The 24,483-nt window shown below is 41.3% G+C and overlaps 1 protein-coding gene across 37 annotated transcripts in view; it reads right to left on the minus strand.

The window, feature by feature from the left end:
* Atxn1 (ataxin 1) overlaps positions 1–24,483 on the minus strand; it is a 398,693-nt gene that overhangs the window by 223,490 nt on the left and 150,720 nt on the right. For 35 of the 37 annotated variants that reach the window (XM_004847648.4, XM_087181186.1, XM_087181187.1 and 32 more), the window contains one exon: positions 23,458–23,586. The gene's annotated coding sequence lies outside the window, so the exon portion shown is untranslated. Of the gene's footprint in view, positions 1–19,138; positions 19,263–23,457; positions 23,587–24,483 lie in introns of all 37 variants that reach the window. The other 2 variants (XM_087181204.1, XM_087181211.1) reach the window with 1 other exon arrangement.

The raw sequence follows: 24,483 nt of genomic DNA on the forward strand, positions 1-24,483 counted from the left end.
TGCCAGTTTTCCCTCAGTCCAAAAGCAACAGGGCCAGCTGACTATGGGCTGAAACCTCCCAAATTGTGAGCCAAAATGAACCTTTTCTCTTTATAAACCGATTATCTCAGGCATTTGTAATAGTGACAGAGAGCTGAATAACAGGCGTCTCAGATGGGGAATGTGGAACCTGATGTGGTCCCTGGAAGAGTATAGACATCAGAAATACAGAGCTGGGAGGCAGGAGGAGGATCATCCAAGGCGAAGGAAACCAAAGAAGCAACAGAAACAGAAAACCAAGAGAGGACGTGGTGTATACCATTATATTTTCCTGGAGCATGGGTAGCAATAAGCAAGGTAGGAAGTGGCCGTGCCATGTCACAGCACTCTCTCAGCGCCCAGAGACTGGAGAGAAGACAGCACATGCACTGTAGCAGAACCCATTTTTAAGGGCAAGTAGGAAAAGGGGCAAGAGGAAACATGGAGTGGGAATGACTAGAAAGGTAGGGGGAAAGGGAGGAAAGGCGGGTAAAGAACCAAGGGGTCAGCAGAAGCAGTATGGAAAGCAGCCCAGAGGCCCAGGAGTGAGCACTATCGATTACGGGGCTCCAATTTCATCCAATCCGAGGTCAATGAAGACATCAGGGAGAGCACGTCTAGAACCTGGATAATACAGACGATTTCAGTTGTACTCATTACCCGGAGGAGTGGACAGACGATGCCTTCGAAACATTTTCGAAGCGACCAAAGAGAGAAAGGGAAATTGCTTGAAGGTACCAAGGTCAAAGGAAAGGATCTATTTGCTTTTAAGAGAGAGGCAACGGAAAGCATCTATAGAATGAAGTGGAAGTCTGGGTTATGAGAGAGGTAATAACAAGTCAAGAGGGAGAGGAATGGGCACCCCAGACAACAAAAGTGGGGAAGCGTCAGGAACTCAGGGGGTGAGTCAGTCTACGGGAGGGGGTGGTCTTCCTTCCCCTCCAAGGTCAGTGAGCCTGGCAGGGGACAAATGTGTACATCTAACATCATGAGGGCAGAGTAATGGATGGAATTAACAAGAAGAGAGTTAAAGGATTTATGAGATATGACTGAAAAATAGGGTGAATGTTTCAAAATTTTTAAAGAAATAATTACAGTAAAAGACATATTGCCATTAACCCCTTCAAAATGCTCCCCCTTGTTTTGAACACATTTTCCATCATTCTTTCCACTCTGAAACGGTTCTGGTAGTCATTTTTCGTGTCTTTAGTTGCACTGTACTGGTTGCCTTGATGTCCTGAACTGATTCAAAACATTGACCTTTCATGGTCATTTTGACTTTGGGGAAGAGCCAGCAGTTGTATGGTACCAGTTCTTGTGAATAAGGTGAGTAACACATGGAGTAACACCTGGGGTAACACCACAATGTCTTTACAAGTCTGCCTTTCTGTTGGATGTCACTTGGACAGTAACTTTCACTCAGTTTTTTTGATCACACTTCATAAGCACATTCAGGAAAGAGGACTCCAAGAACTGACTCAGAAAGTGGCAAGAATCATGGGATAAGTGTGTTCAAAGTGAGGGAGATTCACTGCAATGTGTCTTTTACTGTAATATCTTTTCATTGTAAACAGTCACTGCATGTTTTGATTGCACTTCATACACATGAGTTCCCTCAGGATTTTCAAAGGCAAAAGAAATGATGTTCCTCTACAGAAAGTGGGAGGGAAAGCAAGTTTTGAAGACATTGGAAAAGTTTGGACCAGATCCCATGAGAAATGTGACCAGCAGAGAGGAACGAAGAGGGATGTTGGGAAGCAATGAAGACCCATCACAGACTCAATAGCAGGAATTCATATTAGGACTGGTGGAGTGGGTCTGTGGCCTCTGAGCCCCTGGGCAGGGGATGGGGATCCCCCAGGGCTGGTGTCTGGAAAGGACTCCATGACACTAAACTACCAGGAAAACAGTGATGTCAATACCCAGGGCATCAGGGCTGACCAGGAAACGGAGTTCGAAAGAGGCTGACAGTGACAGAGGAGCCAAGGACAGGAGAGGGCTCATGGGGAGGGTGACAACTAGGTTCCAAGGAAGGGAAGGAACTGCCTGCTTTATATGTTATGAGTCCTAGAAGAGAGGAGCATGAGGGTTGTAAACAAAATTACTATAAGGAGCTGGTACCACTGATTACCCCAACTGTCTCTGACAGATTATCTACACATATGGACACATCACACTGCACCCCATAAACATGGACAATTATTACATGTTCCTGAAACCTTTAAGAAATATTGAAGGAGATAGAAAGGTTAACTCCCTTGATGTAATCCTTACATACTTCATACACGTATCGAGCTGTCACACTCTACCCCATATATCTGGGTACAGTAAAAATAATAATTACTGAAAAGGAAACTTGTTCTTAAATGCAGTGATCAAAGGGTGAAACTGCAGATTTTGAGACAGTAAGATTTTGCAAGGTCCACGGGAAGTTGGTTCAAGCCTGCACACGGGTTGTAGGAGAGGCAGTATCTGCGGGGGGCTGAGGTGGAGACTGAGTAGAGAGCAGTCAGGTTAAACTGAGAACCAGGCAGCGCCAGGATTCCATGATACCACCTCACTCAAGTGGAGGAAAATATTGTTCCCAATGGCGTTTCAACACGGAGGTCGAAGTCCAAGGGCACAAGACAGAATCTCTGAATCTTGTTCCTTACTTTTCTCTCTCTCTCTTTTTTTTTTGATACCAGGGATTGAACTGTTCCTTACTTTTCTCAATCAAATCAAGGAGAGGGATCTCACAAGAAGAAAAGGGACTCTGTGAGGAAGAAACAGATGCACGGCCTGAGGTGCATTACTACAAAGGAGGCCTTGCTGAGTAAAAGTGAAGTGGGTCCAGTTCCCCCATCTTCCCAGCTGAATGACTGCAGGCTCCATATTGCCCTCCTAACCCTCAGCCACCGCATCTGAAAAGTCTGGGCTGTCTGAAATGTTATAACACATGCAGGATGCTTAGGAGAGTGTCTGGTGCTTTAGAAAAAGCTAGATGATCCCTCTTCTCCACATTTTCAATGACAACTATTTCAGGGAGCATGAGAAAGGTAAGGAGAAAGAAGAAACAGTTGTGAAGCAAATAAAACTCCGTTTACTATCATAATGTATTACTGCTTAAAAGTAGGCTACACAGAGAAAGGAAGTAACAAGTTTTTGTAGAGACACGTTACTGGCATAATAGTCAAAAAGTGGAGGCAACCCAAATGCCCATCAACTGACGAACAGATAGACTCCAGGGTGTAGTCACACAATGGATCCTAATGAGGAATGAATTATTGATACATGTTCCAAGAGGAGTGAACCTTGAAAACATTATGCTAAGTGAGAAGGCAGTCACAAAAGCCCACATATTGCATGATGCCATTTATACAAAATGTCTAGAATAAGCAAAGCTATATAGAGAGAAAGCAGATTTGTGGTTGCCAAGCCGAACATAGAAGACTGGGAGAAAATGAGAAGGGACTGCTAATGGGTACAGGATTTCCTTTGGGGAGATGAAAAGGTTCTAAAATGTTTTCTGGTTAGGGTTAGACAACTTTGTGAGTACACTAAAAAGCACTGCACTGTACCTTTTTAAAAAGGCCCGCCCAGCTCCCAACTACAGAACATTCCTCTTCCCTGGCTGAGGGGTCTTAGGAGTGGACTGGATGAAATGTAGGACTCTGGCAGCTCCTTACTCATGAGTATCAGAAGATGCAGCACCTCGGCCTCAGGCTCTGCAGAAATTCTCGCTAAATCTAGGGAGGTCTCTTGTCTTCTTAGATACTACATTCTTTTTCTGCAATATGAGCCCTGTGGTTAAAAATCAATCTCTACTTGATCTTCACAGCCAAACACTTTAAGGTAGATAAGTCTTTCATGCCCAATTTAAAATTTAGAAGCACTATCGAGGGGGTGGCTCTGGGCATTGGCTTTTTGCTTGCACGTACCATGAGGGCAGGGCCCCTGCGTGTAAGCCGTGTTTCTTCCAAGGACTCCACCTAACAAGCACTGTTATTGTCTTTAGGGAACAAATCACAAGGAGAAGGTATTGAAAAATCATTCTCCATGCTCCACTGCATGTTTGATTTATCTGATAAACATGCCAATAACTGCTTGGAAAGCAACCTCTAACATCATATTTTCAGTTCCAGGAAATCAACCTTCCTCATAAAAACCAACAGTGCTTTTAAAGGAACACTGACATTAAGAAATCAGCATGCCAATTCATTTGCAAAAATAATCATAATTGCAACAGTAATAATTATAATAATAATTTCCACATGAACTTAAATGTCTCTAAGTAATGTTAGCTTTTGACCACAAAAAGCAAGACTGAAACAAACAAAATAAAAACTGCCTTTGCTATCTGAACATTCCAAGAATTAAATATGAAAACATTTCTCCAAGAATTTCCAGGTAAAGCATTTTAATGCACAGGGTTAATAAAGCCTCTTTAAATGTTAAAGCCTCTTCATAAAATGTGCAGCATTGAAGACGTAAAACAAATGATGGAGCCTCATGTTTTATATCAGGTTCCTCAGGTCAGTGGAGTGTCAGCTGTAAAACAGAAGCTTCTGGGCTGAGGATTTAGCTCAGTGGTTTTGCCGCCTGCTGCACAAGCGCAAGGACCCAAGTTCGATCCCCAGTACCAAAAACAATACCAAAAGAAAAACCCCAGAAGTTTCTACAGAGGCCTAGCACATTCGGCACTGAAAAGTAACCACTGGGCCCAATTTCTACAGAGAGGTGGGAACTCCATTGGGTAAGTGTGATCTACAAATGAATCCAAGCACTACTGGAACCCAGAACAGCATGGGTCTGGACAGGGAGCAGCTATAAAACAAGACAAAAAGTTACCAGGGCATTGGAAATTAAGCGTGGGTCTGTAAGATTTAAGCTGAACCATAAGAAGAAAGCTCTCGTGTATCTCTACGTGAAAAAATACCCTTGACATTTATAAACTTGACTTGGTCATAAAATATGAATCTATTAAACTTAACACTTTATATTTGTCTCTCAACATTTAATGTTGCCATATAAGTTATTCAGTGTCCTATTCTGTTTGTGTCTGGGTGGGGTTAAAATATTCCAGACAGGAGCATGTTTTTCATAGGGCCTTTTAAAGGTGACTTCAGAGTTCCCCTTAACTAATGGTTTCCATTTTTTTTTTGGTACCAGAGATCAAGCTCAGGACCTTGAGCTTGCGAGGCAGGCGGCAGAACCACTGAGCTAAATCTCCGGCCCCTTCATTGGTATTTTTTAATGCTAGATTCCCCAAACACACCCTTACAGCATCAGAGTAACTTCTAGTAACTTGGGTAACATTATAAATAGTGTTGTTATGGGAAAATAAAAGTTGTCTTTTATGTTTTGGCATTCAATGCTCAGTAACAACCTAAGAGTATTTCATTATAATGCCTTACTTTAAAAAAGAATACACTATAGTTCATAAAGTGCTTCTTTCTTGTATGTATGAAGGTTTCTTTGTATTCAACCACAGTTTTATGGTTCAATTTCTGTAAAACCCTTCCAAACACGTTTGTCAACAAATGAACACTAAACTTAAAGGTGATCTGGAACCTACGAAGACCATCTGGGGAAAAATAATTGCTGACTAGAAATGGCACAGACACCATGACACTGAAATCATTCTGATAGTTCTGACACTAAAGAAAAACCATCAAAAGATACAACACAATACATAAAAATGTTTCTTGCACAAGCTGCGGTACTGTTTTAAACAGAAGGGAAAGACCACTGAACATGACTGCTATTCACTAGATTTTAACTACTCCAGCATTGAAGTCTGAATGCGTAACTGCAAGTCAGAATAGCAGCTGAAACAAATGTTTCTTACCATTACAGAGTGAGTGTGTGTGTGTGGGGGGGACAAAGCCTGCTTTTTAATATGGAAGCATATCACTCTGACAGCCCCACTCTGACAAGCTCATAGCGTCCTCGCCGTTCTATTTCTACCTCCTAACAGAACAGCATCAGCAACATTTGTGATCATAGTCTGTCAGCTGCTCTGCTAACAACAGGGAAATTTTCACTCGTACATTAGACTAAGTTCTCCGAGCAGGAACATCTCCAGGACTCAGCTTCACCTTTTTACTTCACAATCTGATGCAGGCGAGAGGAGTATTTCTCCACGTGCACGCAGATTAGGAATAAGCAGGGTTTGCAGTCTGCAAATTGGCTCCATGGGGCAAACAACTGACTCATCAGATATGTGTAAAAGCAAATATGAAATCCATGAATTATTCTCGACAAACTATAAAGTGCTCAGAAATTTTATGTTAACAAGCTCTTTTACCTCAATGTGTAGGATTTCTTTCCCTCTTCTAAGTGTGGAACCCACACGCATACACACACACACACACACACACAAAGAATTCTAAACCTCAGAGTTCTTTAACCTTTAAAAACCAACACAGTAATTATATTGCAAGATATCTGACAACAACACTAGCAAAGGATTCTTTTCCTCCTCAGTTCCTTTAAATAGTTCTCAGCTTCTCTACAGTTTTTCTTTTGCCTGTGCAAAAGATGTTCATAGCCATGAATCTTACTAAAGATAAATTAGGAGGTAAAATCAGTATTCCAATTCATGAGAATATTTGAAGCATCTCCAAAGGGAATGTTTCTCCAAACAGAAAGAGAGTATTAAAATTTAAGAGCAAGGCTATCATCAAACTGAGGGCAGAGAAAAGTGCATATAAGTCAACTTGACAAGCCCGTACAGATAAAGTACAGATAAATGCTATCTCTGGCTTGCATGTCCGGGACAGGCTGTCCCCAATTTATGAATGGGTTGCGCACAGAAAAGTTCATTTGTAAATCAGTTATCTGGAACTTCATGCTAATGTTCTCAGAGAGATCATGTTAATAGTTAAATAGTGCTTAGCTTTGCAGGAAGGCAAACAAAAACTATTAGGCCCATGATGTAGACAAACTATAGGTCTAACAGCTCTCACTCAAGTTGTTCCTATGTTCAGCAGGAAACAGCCACTGAAGAAATCAGGAGTAGTTCGGTGAGAAGGTTTATTTTTTGTCCCCTGAGAACCTCCGAAGGTTTTTCTGGCATCTGCTGCCTCTCTTTACATGCTTCTCCCACTGCCTAAATGTTTTATCCTACCCCATAACAGAGCACAAAATAATTTATATAGTTAACTCTCAATCCCTCTCTCAAGCCCTGCTTCCTGGGCCCAAACTTGATTGAAGGCTAGCAAAGAGTTCAGTAAAGACTTGTTTCAGAGTTTGACAGTAGTAGGTACAACCTTGAGAGACTGACTGGGATATAAACAAGACCTAAGTATAAAATGCAAATGCTGAGATGTCACAAATAATGAGGACTGGAGCCAGGCATGGTGGCCTGGAAGGCCACTTGGAAGGCTGAGGCAGAAAGATCACCAGGAGTTGGGAGGCCAGCCTGGGCTACACAGTGAGTTCAAAGCCAGCCTAGACTGCACAGCAAAACTCTGTCTCAAAAAATCAAAACTCAAAAATCAAACAAAAATAATAAGGAGTTGGGTAATGTCAGAATATTCCTTTGGAATTTAGTAATAGTGAAGAGAAACAGGACTCAAGTCCTAGGAAGAGCAGCCAGAAGAAGCAGCCATAGATAAAAGGCAGGGTTTCTGTCCTAAGCCCAGCATGGTGTCAGTGCCATCTTCTAGTGGTAGTATTTGATTTATTTTTCATGCAGAGTCAACCATGATGGCTCACTGTTCCTCCCCTGAAGAAAACATCAGGGATAGAAGTTTAGATCCAGATAGTTTGAGTCCTTGTACATCAACTCAGTGGGCTTAATGATGTTCCTGGCCAGAGGGAACATCTTCCAGTGAACAAGGTATTCACAGCCAGCACCAAGTGAAATATCAGCGCCAGGCCAAGGGAGCATCCAGATGTGGCAGACGCTGGTGAGTTGTCCAACCAACTGGTTTCTTTGTCCTCCTTGGTATCCAGGCTGGCATTTCCCAGCTCTATCTGCAGTTCACCCACTTCCATGTGACTAAGTCCTGTCTATTCCCTTAGTGAACCTCCAATGAGACCAGCTGCTCTCTCCTCCCAATTGCTAGCCAGATGCAGAAGATCCTCATGTCTCCCAGTATCCCTGGGAATGGCTGAGCCATGAGAGGAAAGGCCCTTGGGTCTAGAAATCATCTCCCTATTCGTGCACCCTTCCCTGGCTGTAGGATATCCCCAGGCACGATAATATGCTCAAAAAGGAAGCTCCCATTCCACTGTATCCCCACCAGTTGGGTTGTTCCTGCAACAGTCTTGCCCTCTCCACCATCTCCTCTTTATGGCAGCAGAGGGTATGATCCTTACTCTCATCTGCTCTGAACTGTCTTCAAATTAAATGGCCCTACACTGCTGAGATTTTATAATGCTTCTAGTTTTCATAGGCTTTCTCCTTCCTTCATGGTGGTTGGTATATTTAACCCTAGAAAGCCCTCTTATACTTTTCAATCTACTTGGGAAGCTGGAAAGTGAAACTTGTTAAATCATTAACCTTCCTTTGAGTGTCCCTCTAAGTCACTAGGGATCTGAGTATTTCAGGACTGCACCTCTGGAGTAAAATACAGGATTTTTTGGTCATTTTTCTCCTTCCTGGGAAGGTTTCTTTTCCTATTATTTCCAGCTAGCTATGACGAAAATATGGACAAGAAAGGAAGTATTAGATTATTTTTATGACTAAATCCATAAAAGTGACACTGCTTGAACTTTGAGGAAAGTAGCTTGCTAGCTTAATCCATTCATCTAGTCACCATTTCTTCAACTTCTTTTTAACAGGGGAGAAGAACAGAGACATAAAAGGAAAGATAAGCATGAAAGAGGGAAAGAAGTAAACATTTCCTATGCCTTGCTTTGTAAACATCCTCCTTATGCTGGAGTTTAGCTGCTTGCTACATGGAACAATGAGAACTCTGAATTCAGCTATAATTGGAAATGGATTTAGTCTAATTCTAAACCTTAGCTTTAAGTCCTTGCTCCCTCCACTCTGATTTCTTCCACCCTCATGATATTGTTGCACCTCTAGAAGAGTCTGCTTGGTAAAATGATTGTGTTCTCTCACCCTAGGAGAATGAGCAACAATCTCTGTTGGATGCCCAATACCAAGACTCTGACAAACGATGGCCTGGAGGTTTCGCAGTCCTAGGGAGCTCCACAGAGGGCTGCTCGGTAAGGACCCTGCCAGCCTTTACCTCGCACTGTCTGTGACAATGAGGTCACAATGCTTTCCTGAGTTCAGCACACAACTTCCACTTCTGCTGCCAAAGAGACAGCCTGAAACATGGTGTGGTGCTGACTGTGTAGTGAGTGCTCTATCCTCATCAGGCACTTGGAGACAGGAGGGAAACAGAAGCACACGGCACTGTGGAAAGAGCCCTTAGACAATGCATTTTTTTTACAGAACTTTTATACAGAGCCATTGAGTACCGTTACAATTTTGAAATACGTTCACTATGAAAAAATACTGAAGTCAATACATTTAGTTAAAAAGAACATAAAGGATTCTTTATCCTGCCAGTTTCAACATAGGTGCTTCCACAGGAAGCCTACAAGGGAGGCCTTAGAGGCCACTTCACAAGGTTCTCTGCCATTGCCAATGTCCACCCCACAAAAGATGTGTCTCCTTTTTATATCCTGCACAAAACATCAATTCATATTGTATCACATAATGCCATTTAAGCCATGTTTTAAATGCACCATAGCCCATTCATTGTTCATGGAAAATTCCCATTATTAAAAAGGTCTCTGAACTTTAAGTTTACAGGTTGCAAAGACTATGGTCAATGTTCAATTTCTGAGCAGACTCAGAACTTCTACAATTTCATATTTTTAAGAGTATCAAATAACTTCCATTTACAATTAACTATGAAATGGGGTTAACTTTCTTTTCAGTAGCCCATTGTCAATAAAATGTTGATTTAGCTCAATAATTGACTGATAGCAAAGAAAGCATATGAACTCAATTGTCAAGAAACAATCTTATAATGTTGCCTAAGGGAGAAATGGAGACCTTTTTTCAACGACCTTCAAAACAGAATTCCAATTACTGCCATGTAATCAAATGTGTACTCACAAGGTAAATACACCCACTGCCCTCATGCTACCCAGGCTGCAAAGCCATTTGTCCCCAAGACTAAGTCCAACTGGATGGCCTAACAGGCTAAAATTTCTGACGCTTGTTGTGGAGATTTTTAAAAAATACATTGTTACCCTTAAGCTATGGGTGGAGAGTTATAAAGTAACTGATACAAACAAGGGAATAAAAGCTAGATAAAGCGTTTCTTAAATAACACAGAGTGGGGGACAAATCCAAGAGAACAGCAGAAAGACCTACCCAGAAGAGCCTTAATGGAAAACACTATATACATTGAAAAGACATGGTTCTTACAGAAGAGGAGCTTGCAACTTAAGCATGCATGCACCTTTTCTACTTCTACAAAGTTCTCTTTTTGGTATCTTCCACTTTCATGTTTGGTACCTTTGGGACCTCCAGACTGATATCTTAGGTCGAGGGGCTATGTGTGTGTGGGCTTTCCCTAAGTAGAATGATGATTTTTGTTTGTGTTTTATTTTTGTTTGTGTTTGTGTTTTATGTGTATAAGAGAAGTCCAAGAGTAGGTTTGCCATCTTTATCCAGGGGAAAGAAGTGTGACTGTTAAAGATATCCCTACAGTGTCCGTGGCTGCTGATGGGAACGGAATGGAGTAGACCAATGCCTTCCTTCTCATCTGAAGGGCAGAGACCCCTCAGGGGACCCTCACCTGGCCCCGCATCCATCCATTCAGTCCAGCGCTAGCCATGGGCTTTCTGATCCATGTTTCAGTGTACAAACCCACATATAAACAGACACTGTGTCTTCACACTTTTTAACCCTCTATCATCACCTACAATATAGTATTCTTCAAAGTATCATTCAAATAGCTACTGAGCAAATTATTCCAATTCCTAAACCAACATCACCTGTCTGTAGGCATGACCCAGGAATCATCTTTGACTCCTCCCTTTTCACCCTCCAAATCCATTAGTCACTAAGTTCAATGACTCTACTGCTTCAAACGTCCTAGAATATGTGACCTCCTCTTCCTTCCTTGCCTCCCTCCCCAAATCTCCTTAGCTATCACTAACTCCCCATGAGCCCTGCGATCACAAGAGGAAAGACCACACTCTACCCTGTGTTCTGTTGCTAAGCTAGGATGTTCTGTGGGTTAGGTGTATCAAATACAGTTTTAACTTTTGGTGTTTTCAAATTCATTGTGGCTTTATCAGGATGCAACTCCACTGTCAGTCAAGGAGCATCTATGTGGACCATCTCACAGAGTCACTTGCCTAAATAAGGGTCTGTGGCACTGTCTCATGGGCTCCACCAGCTTCCAACCCCTCTGCCAGGTCCTAAGGAACCTCTAGCTCTGCTTCCCCGAGCAGCCCAACTTTCTATTTTACTGACCTCCAGTAAAACAGCACATGACTCAGCTGGCATCTCCGGTATACCCCTCAAAGGCCATCTGTCCCCCTTCCCCATTCTTTATCACTGCTGTCACTGAACCTGGAATGACCACTCAGTTTGCTCCATCTGCTGATGCTGCTCTTCCATTCCAGATCTACATCAGCTTTTGCTTCTTGTAGCTAACTGACCGCTCCCGTCCCCTGCCGCCTTTCACCCCTCTCTTCACCCACTGGAGCCCCACCTGGCCCAACCCAATCTCTCAGTCGCAGACTGTCACGCATTGCTCTATAATAGTTCTCGTGAATTGGGACTGGGCCTTCCACTATGTTTCTTTAAAGAAAACTTAGACTGTCCCAGAGTTGCAAAATTAGTAAAACTCACTTCTACCTTTCCTCTAGCCTCACCTTACATCTGACATCACCATAGAACATGATGAAAACTAGAAAACTAACCTGTCAAGACTAGTAACTAAACTATGAAATTGATTAGGATTTCACCAGTTCTTCTAAACAGTTATTTCTGCATCAGGAGTCTTATTTTTCTGTCCCCACCAGTTGGTGGCAGCTCTTTTGTCCTTCTTTATCCTTAAAGACTCTGATACTTTTTCCTCCCCTTTCATTTTATTAGTATATGTTTGTGATACATAATAAATACATTCACTGTGGAGAATTGGTAGATACACACTTTTGAAGAAGAGTGATCAGTTATTTTCTAAAATGCTCTTCCAGGTGGGTCTGCCTGATATTTTCTCTTGATTCTCCTTAGATGCTGTGTGACAATCAGCCCATTCCAGAGCATCATGTTAAGGGCTCATACACTACCTGTGTGCCTCCCTGGGGAGGTTAACTTTACTGAGACCACTCCGGGAAGGCAGTATCTGAGTGGATTCTCCACCATAATGCCATATGTTTCTCTTCGTAGTTACTACAGGTTTTGGGGGCAGATGCCTTGAAACTTACAAAAACCTTGCTTCAGCTTAAACTTTTGCCCTTGATTCTCATCCATTTAATTCACTTCTGTACATCTAATTCGTCCACCAGCAGAACTTCCGTCTGGCAACCATTACTATGGATTCTGATGCTTTTCTACTCCCTCATTCCTTTCCCATTAATTGGAAGATTTTCCTCTTTCTCCCACTTATTCATTTACTCAGTTTTTATTTATAGTAGTATAGTAGTTCTTATTTATAGTAGTATTTATAGTAGTAGTATGTACTTATGGGTCTTTATTTTATTCTTTGGGGGACAATCCAGTATTTTTTTCCATTACCCAAGCTGTTCTAGGCCTCAACTAGATTTTATAGCATTTGGGAGCAGACAGGATAATGTCACATACTTTTTACAATTGTCCCTCATGTCTAACATGATGACAAACACATAGCAGGTGCTAGCTTCACCCATTCATTTATCTATTCAACATTATACAGTACTTAGGGTCTCGCTTGGGGTGCTAGAGTTACACCAACAAACAAACAATTGCTTCTTTCAAGTGGTTCGGAACCGAGTTCAGAGAGACATGTGTGTCCACAAGTCTTTGCTAAAGTATTTGGAGAGCACAGCAATGGCCCAAAGGGGAACAGACGCTATTTGGAGAAAAACAGGAGGGTGGCAAGTATAAAAAAAACTTTCATGAGATGAAACAGGGTTCAGATTCCTTCTTTACCCCATGGCTGACTCTAAAACAAGTGACCATTAAAATACCTAGAGAAGAAACTAATTAATTAACTAAATATTTAGAGACAAATGCTAGCCAACAGACCCATTTCCTACATCTCATAAACTGATTTCTGAAATCAAACCCCAAGGGCATATTTTTAAAGAAGATTCAATGTAGTAAGTACAGCCTCTTTATATAGTGACTATTTGCTTTATTAAGAAAAGTGGAAACAGCTAAGGTTAAAAAAAAATCTGAGAAGCTATTTGTCTTAATCCAGTTTTCAAATCTGATTTCATAGTTTTTATTCCTTCACAGGGAATAATGGACAGCAAATAGGAAGTACCATCAATCAAAAATGGACTTTCTGTTTCTCTGCTTAATTCAATTTTCTTGTACTACTCCTACTGTTATTTTCCAAACAAAGCTGTTCTTTTCTATGTCTGATAGTTCAGCCCTGCAAATGTCCCCAGGAACAACAAACAAACAATCGCAGAACATTTTCTACCGCAAATTACACTGGGCAACATTTTTCAAAGCATTCTGAATTCCAAGCAAGCAGAGACACATCTAAAATACACTGCCTTCTTATAAGTTCACCACACAATAGAGGATTTATACTGAGACACTTATTGACACTTCAACCTGTTAATATTTAACTCCCGCTATTGTTCCACACGATGAATAAGCCAACTCTCTCCTGCACACACAATGTTACATCATGTACTTTAATTACCACAGTAAATGCAAGGAAGGGATTTCACTCTCACTATTTCATATCACCCTTCCTAATTCATGTCAAAGTGTCTTTTCCATGTTAGAGAACACAACACACACACATGTCTGTGGGCCTCCGTACACATGCACACAAATGCATGAATGCACCCACAAATATGCTCATGTGCACACAGATTCATCTCCACGTGAGTGTCCTTTTGTAAATATAGCTTGTCCCGCCCCCTGGCATGCATGAGAATTCATACAAATAGCATAGGAGCCGGCTGATTTCCTTTGGTTAATTTTTATAGGAGATTAAGATAAAAAGCTAAAAAAAGACAAGTAGACACTTGGTGGATCTGTGATTAAGAGACTGAAGCTAATGAGACAGATGGGCTGATGCATAAAGGGAACTTCAGCGCCCCAACCCACACTTGGTAAAGGCAGGCACTCCAGGCTGGGCCTCCCCAACTCTGAGTCTCTATGGTTCAGCATCCTACTCACATGGCTCTTGCTCCGGGGTCCACTCACCAGATCCCCCCCTTTTCTGCCCAAAGCTCCCTACATGAGGGTTATTCAATGAAATAAGAAGGCATATTTTTCTTAAGTTTGTTATTAAAGGGTTTATTCCTAGACAATATTTACTATAAAATCATGCCATTTATAGCTCAAAGAGAGTGGACACTCTGTTACAGAGCTTGCCAGAAAATCTTCAGAAAAAATTCTATAAACATAAAAGAATTTCTGGGCCAGAAAAAGGAAAAGGAGAGAAAAAGAATTCATGTGTTTTTAAACATTATTACACAACAGATTTTTCCTCTAGGTGAATGGTCCTCTGTTTCATTCTCATATGTGGTCATTGTCCCTAAGAGTTTGTTCCATATTATAAAAACATGGCAGATTTACAGAAAGCACATATACAAGCCTTTTTAGTTCACAAAACTTTTTTTTGCAGTCCTGGACATTGAACCCAGTGCCTCAGGCTTACTTCACTAGGCAACTGCATTACTATTGAGCTATGTACCCACAGTGCATTAAACATTTTGGAGTATCTCATCTGATTTTCTCAATATCTTTGTGAGATTGATGATTAGAGTTACCACTATTTTATAAATCAGAAAAAAAGTCTCAGATATTTAAGTGACTTCCCTAAGGTCACAAAGCTAATAAATTACGGATCTAAAACTCAAAACCAGGATTTCTCATACCAAATCTTTTTTTTCTACTTACATGAATTTTACTAAATTTTCCTTGAATTCATTTTTGGTTCCATTTTAAAACAGTTTTGACTACACGAACTCTACTCATTGCCTAAGGTTTTATGTGCCAAATGAAACTAAACCTTTAGTCCCTCACTTTCCTTCTAAAGTTCTCCTTTCTGGTTTAACTGCAATGCCCAGGTTGCTTTGTCATCTGGTGCCTGTAGGCCCTGGCATCTCCCTTTGAGAGTGCTGATGTCCTGTGCTCTACTGATCCAATCATCTCTAAACCTGTTCACAAATCTTCTTTGTTGTTTTTTTTTTATTGTTGATGTACCTTTCACTCAGTACTTTCCAACTTTATCTACTACAACTTCCATGTTCTAATTCTAATATTTAGCACAATGGATACACTCTTACGGAAAATATAGAGTTCTCATTTTTACTCAACTGTAGTTGTCTACAGTTGTGTGTGTGTGTGTGTGTGTGTGCGTGTGTGTGATGATGCTGGCGGCGAAACCCAAGGCCTTGCCCCTGCTAGGTAAGTGCTCTACCACTGAAACACACCCCGAGTCCCAAATATATTTCTAGAATCTCCCTTCCTTATCACTGCTGTTACCAAGACCCCTGAAAGAACAGAAGGGTTTTCCTCCCTAATCTGTCTATGCAGAGCCAATGCGAAGACATTTCACCATAACTACTCTGAGCTTGGTGCAGTCTGATCTCATAAATACTTCACTATGCTACTATCCTGTGCAGGGCAAAGCAGGAAAGGTGGCTTTTTAACAATAGATCTATTTATGTCCCAACACAGGCCGATAATTAGACTACTGGGAGAAGAGGGATGGAGAAGAGCATGAGATGATGGCTTCATGGACACCAGATGAGCCCCTGTCAGGGTACGTGCAGGAGGTCTTGGTAGTGATCACCGTTTTCCAGTAGTGACACAGTCCATGCTGCCTGAACAGTGGAGGGAGTCAGACTCCGGGGCAGATCGTTCTCCCTTCTTGTTGCCCAACTCCACTTTCCCTGCTGTTTTAATTGGATTATTTTGAAATCTGCTATTTCTGTCTCACTCTTTTTCCCCAAACTGTCATATAAGTACTGCAGCTTGACTATCACACAGCTGCCAAATTTCACTCCAGAGAGATGGCTGTGTCTCAGCGCCAGGCGGAGTGATGATCCCTCTGTACCATCTGAAGACTTGTTTAAGGGGTTAGGCATCTGGAAGGGGGTTGCCTTTGTGCCTGGGAGGAGTGTTTTGTTTTGTTTCATTTGTTTTAGCATCACCACTGGAGGAGCAGGTCATGAGCCCCACCTGAGTTCAAGGAGGAGGCCATGAGCCCAATAAGGACTAGATGCACATGTACTGAAATCCACGGAGAGAACACAAGGATTGTGGCTTTTCATAGATTCTTTTCTACCAAGACTTCAAAGCCTTAAAATATCCAGGACGGAAAATGGCAATTTTTAGTAGTAGAAGAGGCCTCACAGAGCAACCCACTCATGTTCCAGATGGGAAACTTGAAGCCAGGTCACTGAGCACCTTGTTCAAAACTCTCCTAATTTTCAAGTCCACGGACACTGCCCTGGAACTTGGGTCCCTCTGCGGACACACTCAGATGATCAAATCTCTGCCACTATAGCCAAACACAGCCCCAACTTCTACAGCTCTCAATACCAGCCATGGAGTTCTTGTTTGTTTATGTTTATTTGTTTTAGATACTCACCAGAATCTCCACCAAAACAACCACTGTCAAGCAGAAGCAAAAGGACACAGTGGATATAGCCACAGCTGGTGTTCATGTAGCATACACTACGGACCAGGCTAGGCAAGAGTCTAAGGCAGGGATGGTGAACCTTTTACAGACCGAGTGCCCAAGCTGCAGTCCAAAACCCACTTATGTATCACAAAGTGCCAACACCGCAGTGAAACCTGAAAAGTGAGGTTTAGTTTAGAAGAAAACAACCATACAATCTGTGATGTCTTCAGAGAGAGGGCTCTATGTGCCTCCTAAGGCACACACGTGCCATAGGTTCAAGGCCCTAGGGTCTCTAAGTACATAACTTCCAACAGTGATTTACTGCCCCACTATAAAGAAAAGAAAAATGAAGGACAGAGAAGAAAGAATCTGTTAGAGAAGAAAACAGAGGGGCAAAATATAACTCCCAAGGCAAAGAAGATACCTTCCCAAGTTTACTAAAACATTTAGTGAAAACCTAAATATCAGTGACGTACTTCTCATTTAATCTAAAGAAATGATCCTTTTCGATGCTGCTTGGCCTCCAACTGTCTCTTCTTAGCTTAAAAAAATTACTCCCAAGTCATTCTATGTATTATTTCCAAATCTTCTAATAGTTGTTTTAATAATGAACGAACGATGGGGTGTTGGGTTTTGAGTTAGGGGGAAAAGGGGCTGAATCATTTTTCTGTCCCCTTTTACTCTATTATCAGTTATAAAATTTATATTCTAGAACTTAGAAAAGGTATGTAAATGCTTCATTTCATTTGATGAACACTAAGAGAAAAATAATTTGAAAAGTACCACAGGGTGTCTTTTTGATGAAGCTGTAGTGGAGGATTATCTCCACCTCTAGTCAGGATTCAGACTTTGAACAGTACCTTTGGCCTGCGTGGAAATCTGCATTCATGTACTGGGGAAGGAAATCCCAGCTGCCATCTATCTGCTTTAGGGTCCCAATGTGGAAAGGCTCAATGGTAGATTTTTTTTTTTTGGTACTGGGGATCGATCTTGGCACCTTGTGCTTGCGAGGCAGGCATCAGAACCACTGCGTTAAATCCCCAGCCCTCAATGGTAGATTTTTTTTTTCTTTTTTGTTTTTTCTTAGCCCACACTCGGAAGAATGTGGATTTTTTTCTGGTGGACTCAATGCATCTCTTATTTTGTTTGTTTGTTTGGTTTTTTGGTACCGGGGATTGAACTCTGGTCCTTGCGCTTGCGTAGCAGGCGGCAAAACCACTGAGCTAAACCCCTGGCCAGTGGTAGATTTTTATATTAAACATTTTCTAACGTGTTTTACTCCATCAGATAATAAAATATTCTACTGTACTTCATGAAAGTTATTACAACTATGTGTATGTTTCTATCCTGACACTATAAACCATATTACTTATAGAAGTTGTAAAGAATAAAATGTTTCGGGATGGGGATTTAGCTCAGTGATTCAGGCGCCTGCCTCGCAAGCACAAGGTCCTGAGTTCGATGAGAATAAAATGCTTCATAGAGAAGGCTGGTAAATTATTTTAGAAACTCTAATGTACTCCAAAAGACTTTTGAAAAACTATGCCTACATATGAAACACTATGTACTCTTGAATCTTTGACCCTACATTTTTTCCTTTTGCCATGAAAAATATCATTAAGTGTCTTAAAATAATGCCTTTCCCCAAACTGGCTATGAATTATGGATGCTGTCTCCAGACTGAAAGACTTGCAATGAAAAAGTGAACAACATATTTATGTTGAAGGTTGAACTTGGGGGAGAGGTCTGTTTTAAATATTTAGTGGACATCAATATGGTTTTCTTAACGATAGAAATGGACTTTGCCAATCCCTGAGTGGAAAAGGCCCTATGTTCCAGAATGCTCATGATTCAAAGGATGCGTGACTAAACTGGGCTTGTCAAAGAAAAGAAAAAAGCTTGTTTTTTTCATGGTAAATGTTTGAGCCCCAGAATACAGCAGCTGACAGAGTGACATAAGAGAGAAAAAGGCCCATTACTGATAGCAAAACTAAAGCGAAAAACCATCGCTTTTACCAAAGCCATGTATAATTCCAAAGGTGAGCAAAGACATCTCTGTGTGGATCCTACTATTTAAAAGCCCACTCACTACAAGCACCCAGGAAGGAGGGGAAGAGGGGAGAAGAACCAGGTCACAGACACAATGTTACTAAAGTGGCCAAGATGTAACAACTAGAGAGAGACAGACACTATTTTGATCTGGAACCCAGACTGTCTTTAGAGTTAACTAAAGTTAATTATGCTTGTGTACAAATGGTAGAATTGATTTTATATTTAACCTCACTCTGTAATGTAAATTACAGTGGATAAAGTAGGAAAAGATACAGTTAATAAAAGAGTAAGGCAAGTACATTCTGGCGAAGCAGTCACCCCATTTCTTCATTTGTGTGGCGATTCAAGGAAGAAAGTAGAGGAATTCTTCCTGTTCTGCAGTTTTGTTTACCATGGTTTCAGTTCCCCACAGTTAGCTGCAGCCTGAAAATATTAAATACAAAATTCCAGAAATAATGCATAAGTTTTAAATTCGTAACTTTTAAATGTTTAAATGATTCTAAGTTTAAAAATTCCAGAAATAAACAACTTCTAAGTTCTGTGCAGCGTGATGAAATCTCATTCCTTTCCACCAAAAAGAGAATCATCCCTTGGTCCCATGCACCCACACTGACTATGCTGACCCCATTAGGCACTCGGCAGTCACCCGGGTTATCAGACCCACTGGCGTGGTGCTGCAGTGCTTGTGTTCAAGTGACCTGGATGCTACTTAACAACAGCCCCAAATTGCAAATTTTTCTTACATTATATTGACAGAATCGTTCCGTATTTATTACTGCCGTTAATCTTCTACTGGGCCTATTTATAAATGAAATTTCATCACAGATAGTGATGTCTAGGAAAAATCATAGTATACATAAGGTTCAGAACTATATACATTTTTCAAGCAACCCCCTTGGTACGTATCTGTTGAGGATGAAGGAAGATATGCTATTACCACAGACCATGGCAGAAGAGGATGACATCCACTCCTCTAACATGTATACACAGTCATAGAAAATAAAAGATTCGTTTCTCATATTCTTAATATGTACTGTCAACATGATGCATTTATTAGGCTATCTAAATTAAAAGATCAAGAGCTGCACTACCTTTACTGGCCTGGCACTTAGATATTCCAGGAAAGTTTACAGTGGTCTTCTCTCCCTAGCTTCTTTGTTTCCCGACCTGGTGCTGCTGTAAACAATCACAACCTCACTGCCCATCCCCTGACTGCTCTTGAGTTCTCGCTACTTCGTGTCTTCCACATCAATGTCTTTGCTGGTTTCTCCAGTTTCTCTCATCAGATCCCTTCCAAGTCTCCCTGCAGAACGATCCCACTGAGCTCCCTCTCTCTTAGGACTGTGCAGACCCCACATCTACCCTGTTCCCTTGGAATCTCCAACGCCCTGCACCCTAGAGAGCAACAGCAGCTCCTAATGAAGCACATCCCAAGTGAATAAATGAGTGACAAAGGGCTGGATGAGATAAATCTAAAGACACTGTCACCTTTGCTGATGACTCAAAAGTTTGGTTTTAATTCTCTATTGGTCACGTCCTGGGGTCCCCTAAAGTTCCTATGGCTCCCTGTGGAATAAGTTTTCAGCAATGGTTTGGCCCTGGACTTGCAGGCTGCAAAAATGGTTTGGATAACAATGCTTAAGGAAACAACCAAACTCTGCTGGACCACACATGAGGCCAGAACACTACTAGATATGGTTAAATCACCCACTGTCCTGCCTCCTGGAGAAATTTATCCTGGTAAACCCTTGATAATCAGTGTTGTCTGAATTTCTGCATTCCAGCTAGCGATCCACAGCGAAAGAATTGTTTCTTCCTCTCTGTTTGAGTCTCTATTGATTCTGCAGCTTAGCCAGAAGCTAAGTGCTATCCAAATACCAAATGTTCCATATGGTAGTCTTATTACCATTCTTACTCGGCTACATACGGCCCTTCTACCTACATTCATGAGGTGCCTCATCCGAGTCTGGAAAAACATTAGGAACTCTTTTCCTGGCCAATATTTGCCAAGACATTTGTTGTCCTCTCTCCTTCTATGACCTCATTCATTTTGCTGAATTAATACATACACGCGTACAAATACAAATTTTATTTTCTTATTCATCCTCATAGTCACTTAAAGGAGAATAATTTATGACCCATTAAAGAGGAATTCTTATGCTCAAATGTTTTAATTAGGAATTCAGATGTTCCTTTTTTCTGAGAAATACAGAGCTGTTCAAATTAGACTGGAATTTAGGACCCAAATGAATGCAATGTCTATAGATACAAGCTAGTTGCAGGGAAACCAGGGAAAGGCAGTGGCCGAAGCTATCCAAGTGGCCTCGTGTTTGTCTCTTAGTGCCAAACAATTCTTTGGCCCATTGTCCTTCCACTTTCCAACCTTAAGATGCAGCCAAAGAGTGGTGGAACTCAGAACGCCACAGTTTTTGCTTTTGTGTTTATGCAGGATAAAGCGTGCATTGCCAAAGAGCTGGGGCAGAGGGGCTCTTAATCTACCCTTCTTTCATTTATTTAGTGAAATGAAGCTTAGTTAGTAATGGAAGAAAGACCTGAGCCAAGTAGGACAAATCACATATGGTGCCAGACAGTGAGGAACTCTTCCTGTGGTGTCCACAAGAGGCCCTGGGCGGGCCTGGCCCAGGACATCAGCTGTGCCACCAGGGTGTGAGGGATGGGATGTGGCTCTGCTCTCCCAAGGGGCTGACCCCAGGTTTCCCCTCAAAGCCCTGGGTTAAATGGGTCTCTTACTTGAAGACTTCAATTGGGCAGTTTCTCCAACACTGGAATTACTCTCTGAATGCAAACCAAAGTCATTTAGAAATACATTCAACTTGTTTTCAGACAGCAGAGGAGGACCAAAAAAAAAAAAGAGGAAGGGAAGAATAATCATACAAGGCTGGGATTCTGCCATGGTCAATATCATACTTTATATTTGTTTACGTCTATTATGATCCTTTTGCTATATCATTAAACATTCTCTTGATATAAGATGTTTGGTGATTTTTAAATACATGTTTATTCACTTGAAACTACATCCCATGAGATGGATACTATTTTTATCTAAATTTTACAACTGCAGACTCGCCCAATGTCACACCTCCGGAGAAGAGCAGAGCTGCTATCTGAGCCCAGGCCTTCTGGACCCTCAGTCTTCCCAGTGGATCCCCAGCCCTGTGTCCTGCAGGGCTGCCATGGTTATACTTAATCACATCCCAACACTGGGTGTACATGCACACGTGCACACACACACACACACACACACACACACACACACACAGACTGAACTAGTGAGTAGTACAGCTCCGGATAAACATATATGAAGGCTTTTTGAAATATATCTTTTTATTCTTTTTAATAAAAGAGAAACTTAGTTTTCCACTAGAAAATTATTGCTATCCAGTGATTTCACAATTGTCTAAAAATATTTGGCAGAAAACGAAGAACTTGAAATTTCCTAGGGATCTTCCACTCCTTTTTGATTTAGTATTACTTCTCAAATGTCAAAATCTGCTGCATTTCGAGCCTGCTACTCTCTACAAGAGGAAGGCTCTTCAAACCAGCATGATTTACAAATAAATTCTCTCTTGAATGCATGTGCATCACACACACACACACACACACACAGAGTCACCATTCCTCATAATCAATTTGCAAAGCCTTTTTTTTTGGTACCGGGGATCGAACTTGGGTCCTTGTGCCAGCAAGGCAGGGGGCAGAACCACTGAGCTAAATCCCCGGCCCTGCAAAGCCTTTTTTTGTTTCCTGAATTCTCAGCACTAGAAAATTGTGTGGACATAGATACTCTCAAACATTTCCTCTGGAAACAGAAACTCATGATTTATTGGAAAGTAATTTAGCAACAAGTATCAAAAGTCTTAAAATTGGAAACTTAAAAGTCTTAAAATCAATTCAACAGTTTACTGATAAGCATTTATCCTAAGGAAGACATTAGTAATGGGAACTAATATAGAGCTACGAGAACTTTTCTGGTAGCATAAAAGCAAAAAACTTACAGACAACTCAATGTCTAGGTAGAGGCAATCAACTGAATGAATCTTAGCAAATCTGTTCAATGGTATGCTATATAATCATCCAAAATTACATTGTAAATGAAAATATGCTGCTATGGAAAGATGTTGGCTGTTAAGAACCAAAGGCTGATGACAGTATATATTGTATTGTTCCCTACTATCGTCTGATGACCTTCTTTCTGGCTGAATTTATAAATATCACCTTAGGAATTATCCTCCACATACCCTTTTTTGTAGTACTGGTACTGGGGACTGACCCAATTTCAAGCATGCTTGGCAAAACACTGAGCTACATGCCAGACCAGAATCAGCGGCCCCCCTTACCAATGCCTTATCATCTAACCTTATCAGTAATCTCAAAATCAGTAGAAATGATTTTTCACACTGAAAAAGCAATAATTCTATTTCTCTGAAAAGAGACAGGAAGAATACATAGAGGAAGAATATGTGACTGTGTAGATATATATTCATTATGTATATGTTTGTGCACGAAGAGATACCACCGGCACATCCCCACTGCTGCTGTGGGGAACTTCACAACTAAATGGTAATTCTTTCTGGTTAAAGACTTTGGAGATGCTTACCTGTACCATGTGCTTTCATCCCAGTGCAGAACCATCAGCAGTCAGGTCTTTCCCAGTAGGCCTTTTCACACAGGTTTTGCTTGAGTAGAAAGGGAGGCAGTAGAGAAGCTCAGTGTAAGATGCCTAGACCTGTAATTATAAAAACAATATTCCCACTGAGTTAGGCAGCACCTGTGTCCTCAATTAACATTAGCTCAAGTCACGGAAAAGAGAGACATACTGCTGCATGATCTCCCCCCCCCCACACACACACTCACTCACAAGACTGCTTCCCCTAGAAAAAACACAATCCTGTTTCTGAACACATCCTCCCATTCCCCTGACCTTAGGGATGTCACCTCCCCCCTCATCTCCTGATTGCAACATTTCAGAGAAATAAAAACTAGTTCTCCAGAAAATGTCAGGAACATGCTGAATTTAATGTTCCCCAAGATTCCATCTAGCCACAAAGCTATGCTAATTCAGCACGAGTGTTTACCATTCTGCTTTTCACTTTTGAAACCTTAAGTACCTCTCTGTTGATGATTCTGGTAATGCGTGCTATCAGTGATGTCCGAAGTCATCAACAATGATTGAATATTGACTATGTTCCTGACTCTGTGCTGAGTGCTTTACACACATTTGCTCAATCCACCACACCCCACGAGAGAGCTGGTCACCACAATTAGCTCTGTATTAGACAAGAAACATGAGACTGCAGACAGCTACCAGTAGGATATGTTATAGTCAGCATTCAGGCCATCACCGTTCTCATGCTTATTTTTCCAATACTACATCATCTTTACAAGGAGTAGCCTTTTTGGAGATGGGCAAGGGAATCAGGGGGAAAGGGAAGAGCTGAGAGGAGAGCTCAAGAGGGGAGAAAGGGAACCAAAATAGTCACCCTATGTTACATAGGCCAAAATGTACCAATTCCCTCAAACGTAATTATTATAGATCGCAAACACATACCCATCAAAAAAAGTTAGATATCAATTCAGTGTGACTTCACTGCTCCCCAAAGTGGATATGCCACTTAACTCCTAA

This window comes from Heterocephalus glaber, unplaced genomic scaffold (assembly GCF_053883595.1).
Source record: "Heterocephalus glaber isolate CG9 unplaced genomic scaffold, H.glaber_assembly_v1.0 deba00001472, whole genome shotgun sequence".
Taxonomy (NCBI): domain Eukaryota; kingdom Metazoa; phylum Chordata; class Mammalia; order Rodentia; family Bathyergidae; genus Heterocephalus; species Heterocephalus glaber.